Here is a 6,353-nt window from a genome sequence, read left to right as displayed (position 1 = left end):
GTTCTTGAGACTCGGCGAGTTGAGTCGGGGTGGCCCCGCGATTCATGCCAGGTGTGACTCGTCAAGTAAAGGGAAGGACTCGACGTGCCAAGAGGGACTAAGAGAGTCAGTGGAGACATGTAGACTCGCCAAGTCGCCCAAGTGCACTCGACGAGTCGGGTCAAAGTTTGACCGTTGACTTTTGTTGACTTTTAGGGTTTGGTCAACAGTGAGGCCTTTAAGCCAAGAGAAGGGTAAAATGGTCTTTTACCCTTCTGAGGGTGTTAAGAAAGGTTTGAGTATATCTATATTTATGACAGTATTTACTTTATGTGATTAGGCGGAGGCTAGATCACATTTCTACCGAGTTAGAGGCTTACCGAGACACCTGAGGTGAGTCTTCTCACTATACGTTACCTAGAGTGGTATTATGTATTGACCAGAGGGTATATGTGTTATGTATGAGATTATGTGCTATGTGATATATGTATGTTGTATGATGTTATAGACCGGACCGGAGGGTCCAACGAGCTATGACCGAACCAGAGGGTCCAACGAGCTATGACCGAACCAGAGGGTCCAACGAGCTACGGGACTGGAGGGTCCCACTAAGACACATCGACCGGAGGGTCGTATTATAGCCTCGAGCGGCGTATGTGTTGTACGCGGTATTTTGGGGAATTCACTAAGCATTTATGCTTATAGTTGTTGTGTTATGTGTTTCAGGTACTAGCGAGGACCATGGGAAGGCGCCGGCATGACTCGTACACACTAGAGAGAGAGTTTGATTTTATGATCTTGGGATATGTTATGTTTCAAAAACTAAAATTGGAAATAATTGAGAATGTTTTTATATGAACTTGGTGGATGAAAAATGAAAATTTTGTTTTGAAATTTACGTTGTTACAAGTTGGTATCAGAGCCTTGGTTTGAGGGATTCGGATGCATCTTCGAGCGTATCTGAACTCAAACTGAGGATTTGAGGAAAAATCTTGATAATGAAGAAAATTTTTGAAAAGAGTAAAAAGAGTTTTGAGACAAACAGAGCATAGCCGTGTGTACGATCAGCCAGCACCCGAACGGTGAATCCCCAAAAGTGCCCTTACATTATGTGTTATGACATATGCTATGTTACATTATGCATGCTAGAGCAGGCTAGGTATTCATATTAGGACTAGAGTGGCCTGATTTGTGATGCCTTATCCTAGGAGATTTCTGCTGCTGAGATGCTTTGAGAGCGAGTAGATAGCAGTTAGGAGCTCATGAGAGGGCTATCGGAGGGTAGCCAATGCATAATGAGAGTATAGTACTTGTAATCCAGGATCCAATGAGGAGGAATTGGAGTGAATGCTGATGCGGTGTGGTCAGTAGTATTGGGCCCGTACTACTGAAGACACCGGATCAGTGGGCATTCCAAGTAAGAATCTTTTGGACAGCGGAGGACGAGTAGGGTTGCGTCATCGAGTATGAGTATGCTCAATCAAGTATTTGATATTTTTTTTTGTATTTCAGAGGCATCATGGTTGGGACTCAACACACACCTAAGAGCAGTGGTTTCAGCAACGAGGAGATCCGTCGATTGATTCATGAGGAGGTGGTTGCTGCCATCCGGGCTGAGATTCCTGAGATGTTTGGGGACATCAAGACCACATTGATTGAGACCTTTGATGAGCGGTATGCAGCACTGACTGAGGCTATGGAAGCTGCAACTACTGCTTCTGTTGCTGCTGCCAGACCTCAGGGAGGTGACTTGTTGTTGTTTCGGGAGTTCAACAACACGAAGCCACCAGAGTTCGATGGGACGCAGGACCCGATTGCTGCGATGAGATGGATCTCTAACATCGAGGGATCTTTCTATACGTGTTCTTGTCCAGAGCACTTGAGGGTACGGTTCGCTCTGAACCAGCTCCGTTTGGGAGCGAAGGATTGGTGGAAGTTCGTGACGGCGAACTTCACTTTGGTGGAGATTTCTGAGGTGACCTGGGAGAGGTTCACCGCTATGTTTAGAGACGAGTATGTTCCCCCGGTGGAGAGGGAACGGTTGATTCAGGAGTTCTTGACCCTCAAGCAGGGTACTGATTCTGTGGCAGTGATCACCAGGAAGTTTCATGAGAGGGCGATGTTTTGCCCTGAGCAGGCTCGTATGAGCCGTTATCTGAGTGTTCTGAGGATAGATATTTGGGAGTTCATGGCGAACTCGACTTACCGGACATTTGCTGAGCTCCAGGAAAATGCCCGGAAGAGGGAGATTGAGTTGGAGACTCATGCTAGGGAGGAGGCCGAGTCACAGAGGGCGGATCGGCGACCGGCTCAGTCTCAGTCGGCAGCCAAGCGGGCTAGACCTGCTGATTCGAGATCTGGAGGCGCGAAGGGCCGAACTTGTGGGAAGTGCGGAAAGATTCACGAGGGGTCGTGCAGGGCTGGAGTATGTTACAAGTGCGAGAAAGAGGGGCATATCGCGAGGGATTGCCCCAAGGGATTTTCGGTTTGCTTTCATTGCAACCAGACCAGTCATCGGAAGGCCGAGTGCCCTCAGCTACTTCAGGGATAAGCGCAGGGATCTGCGCCGGTTGTTAGGGCTACCGAGGTTCGGACGATGAAGGCAGAGGCACCGAAGGCTCGTGGTAGAGCTTTCCAGTTGACTGCAGAGGAGGTCCATGCGGCGCTCGATGTTGTGGCTGCTATGTATTCTATATTCATCTTTTATTTGAGTTGAGTTATTATGCTTATATGATGATGTGCGTAGGTACTTTTCTTGTGAATTCTGTGCCTGCTTTGGTATTACTTGACTCGGGTGCGAGTCGGTCGTTTGTTTTCGTAGAATTTAGTCAGCACATTAGTATCCGGCGAGAGGCGTTGGATCAACCTCTGCGAGTTTCTATAGCTAATGAGTGAGCAGTGTATGCTTCAGATGTGACTCAAGGATGTGTCCTTGAGATATTCGGTGTGGAATTTCCGATAGATCTGGTTTCGATTGCGATGGGGATGTGTGTGTTATAGTGGGTATGGATTGGTTGAATCGATATGGAGCTGTGATAGACTGTGAGCGTCAATTGGTGACGATTCGAGACCCTAGTAGGGGAGTTCTTACAGTGTACGGCGAGGGTACACGTGTTGGGTCAGCATTTTGTTCGGCCGCCAGAGCGAGATAGAGTCTACAGCAGAGCTGTAGGGGATTTCTGGCATATGTGATGGATGCGAGGGTTGATTCAGAGAGACCGAAGTCAGTTGATGAGGTCCCGAAAGTGCGCGAGTTTCCGGATGTGTTTCCAGAGGAGTTGTCGGGTGTACCTCCGGAGAGGCAGGTAGAGTTCAGTATCAATTTGGTTCTGGGAGCTGCGCCTTATCGCCTTGCGCCTCCATAGATGCAGGAGTTATCCTCGTAGCTCCAGGAGCTACTGGGGAAGGGGTTTATTCGGCCGAGCAGTTCGCCATGGGGGCGCCTATCCTTTTCGACAAAAAGAAGGATGGTTCACACCGTATGTGCATTGATTACCGGGAGTTGAACAAGCTAACGGTCAAGAACCGTTACCCGTTGCCAAGGATTGACGATTTGTTTGATCAGTTGCAGGGAGCATCTTGGTTCTCCAAGATCGATTTGAGGTATGGGTATCATCAGGTGAGGGTGTGAGATGAGGACGTCCAGAAGACAGCATTCCGGACTCGTTATGGGCATTACGAGTTTGTGGTGATGCCTTTCGGACTCACCAACGCACCGGCGGTGTTCATGGATCTCATGAACAAAGTGTGCAGACTGATGTTGGATCGCTCGGTGATCGTGTTCATCGACGACATATTGGTGTATTCGAGATCCAGAGAGCAACACGAGGAGCATTTGAGGGAGATCCTCGGAGTTCTGAGATCGGAGAGGCTTTATGCCAAGTTCTCCAAATGTGAGTTCTGGTTATGAGAGGTTCAGTTTTTGGGGCATCTCGTCAACCAGAATGGGATATTGGTCGATCCGACCAAGATTGAGGCGGTCATGAGGTGGGAGGTGCCGAGATCACCCACCGAGATCAGGAGCTTTCTGGATTTGGCCGGCTATTATCGGAGATTTATTAAGGATTTCTTCAAGATCGTTGTGCCACTCACCAAGTTGACCTGGAAGGGTGCTGCATTTTCTTGGGGTCCGGAGCAGTAGACCTCATTGAGATACTTCGCCAGAAATTATGCAAATCCCCAGTATTGGCCCTTCTGGAAGGGATAGAGGATTCTATGGTATATTGTGATGCATCGATATCCGGTTTGGTAGCGGTTCTTATGCAGAGGGGGTATGTGATAGCATATGCATCGAGGCAGCTTAAGCCTCATGAGTCAAGGTACCCCACTCACGATCTGGAATTGGGAGCGGTAGTGTTCGCCCTCAAGATCTAGCGACATTATCTGTATGGGGTTCGGTGTACGATCTACACGGACCACAAGAGCTTGAAGTATTCGATGGATCAGCCCAACCTGAATATGCGCCAAAGGAGGTGGTTGGATGTGGTCAAGGATTATGATTGTGAGATCATGTACCACCTGGGCAAGGCTAATGTTGTAGCCGATGCACTGAGCCGTAGGGCGCCTCGATGCCAGATGTTTGTTTGAGATTGACAGTGATGACCCCGGTGTTGGATGCTATTAGTGGGGCCCAGGCTGAGGCCGTGAGGCCAGGAAGTCAGAAGAGAGAACGAGTTGTCGGGCTAGTATCGGAATTCGTTACCGATAGCCGGGGGCTTATGACATTTCAGGGTTGGATATGGGTATCGTCGGTGGGCGGAACGCGTACCATTTTGATGGAAGAGGCTCATCGATCGAAGTTCTCAATCCATCCTGGGGCCACTAAGATGTATTTGGACCTGAAAATGGAGTATTGGTGGCCCTGTATGAATAGGGATGTTGCATGGTTTGTAGAGAGATGTTTGACCTGTCAAAGGGTAAAGGCCGAGCACCAGCGTCCACATGGTAAGCTACAGCCGTTAGAGATTCCCGAGTGGAAATGGGAAATGATTACCATGGATTTCATCACCAAATTTCCAAGGACTGCGAGGGGTGTCGATGCAATTTGGGTGATTGTGGACAGGTTGACAAAGAGCGCTCACTTCCTGGCTATCAGTGAGAGATCTTCCACGGAGAGGTTGGCAAAGATGTACGTGAGAGAGGTGGTATTGTGGCATGGAGCGCCGATCTCGATTGTCTCAGATCGAGATGTACGTTTCACTTCCAGATTCTGGAAGAAGTTTCATGAGGAATTGGGTACGAAACTGCATTTTAGTACCGCATACCACCCACAGAATGACGGGCAGAGTGAGCAAACAATTCAGACGCTCGAGGACATGCTCCAACCATGTGTGTTGGATTTCGGCGGGAGTTGGGACACGTATTTGCCCATGGCAAAATTTTCCTACAACAACAGCCATCATTCGAGCATTGGTATACCGCCCTTTGAGCTGTCGTATGGGAGGAGGTGTCGGACCCCCATTTGCTAGGGAGAAGTAGGGCAGCGTGTGATGGGTAGTACCGAGATCGTGCTTCAGACGATAGAGCAGATTCAGTAGGTCAGACAGAGGTTGTTGACCACTCAGAGTCGTCAGAAGAGTTATGCGGACAGACGTCGGTCCGAGCTCGAGTTTCAGGTCAGCGACTTCGAGCTCCTGAAGGTCTCTCCTTGGAAAGGAGTGATTCGATTCAGGAAGAGGGGCAAGTTGGGGCCCCGATATATTGGTCCTTTCAGGGTGATCGCGAGGGTAGGCAGGGTAGCCTACCGTTTGGAGTTGCCTGCGGAGTTGGGTCAGATTCATGACACATTCCACGTGTCGCAGCTGCGAAAGTGTATTGTCGACGAGTCGGTAGTGGTGCCATTAGAAGATATTCATGTGGATGCGAGCCTGAATTATGTTGAGAGACCGGTGGCGATTAGGGCTCGGAAGATCAAGGTTTTGAGGAACAAGGAGGTGCCTCTGGTGCAGGTCCAGTGGTAGCATTGGAAAGGGTCACAGTTGAATTGGGAGTCGGGGCGTGAGATGCAGAAGCAGCATCCAGAGTTGTTTGTAGAGTGAGACTTCGAGGGAAAAGTCTAATTCTAGTGGGGGACAATTGCGACAACCCAAAGTTTATTCCGTTACATTACCCCGTTACCGTTAACGGAATATTCCACTGTATAAAGGTTCCGTTAATAAGAGGTCGTTAAATAAATAAATGTTTTATTTATTTATGTTTTATGTCGTTATAGTCGTAATAAGGTAAATGAAAACACTTAAATTACATTTCCAAAGTAATTTAGAAAAAATTAGTTTTTATTATTACGACCACTAAATCGGGTGCGACCAAATGCCCCGTATAACGACAGTATCGGGTAGAATCCCACTAAGCCCCAACTCCAACCCCTATATAAG

The sequence above is a fragment of the Lactuca sativa genome, chromosome 4 (genome assembly GCF_002870075.4).
Source record: "Lactuca sativa cultivar Salinas chromosome 4, Lsat_Salinas_v11, whole genome shotgun sequence".
Taxonomy (NCBI): domain Eukaryota; kingdom Viridiplantae; phylum Streptophyta; class Magnoliopsida; order Asterales; family Asteraceae; genus Lactuca; species Lactuca sativa.
Note: the sequence above shows the minus strand (reverse complement) of the source record.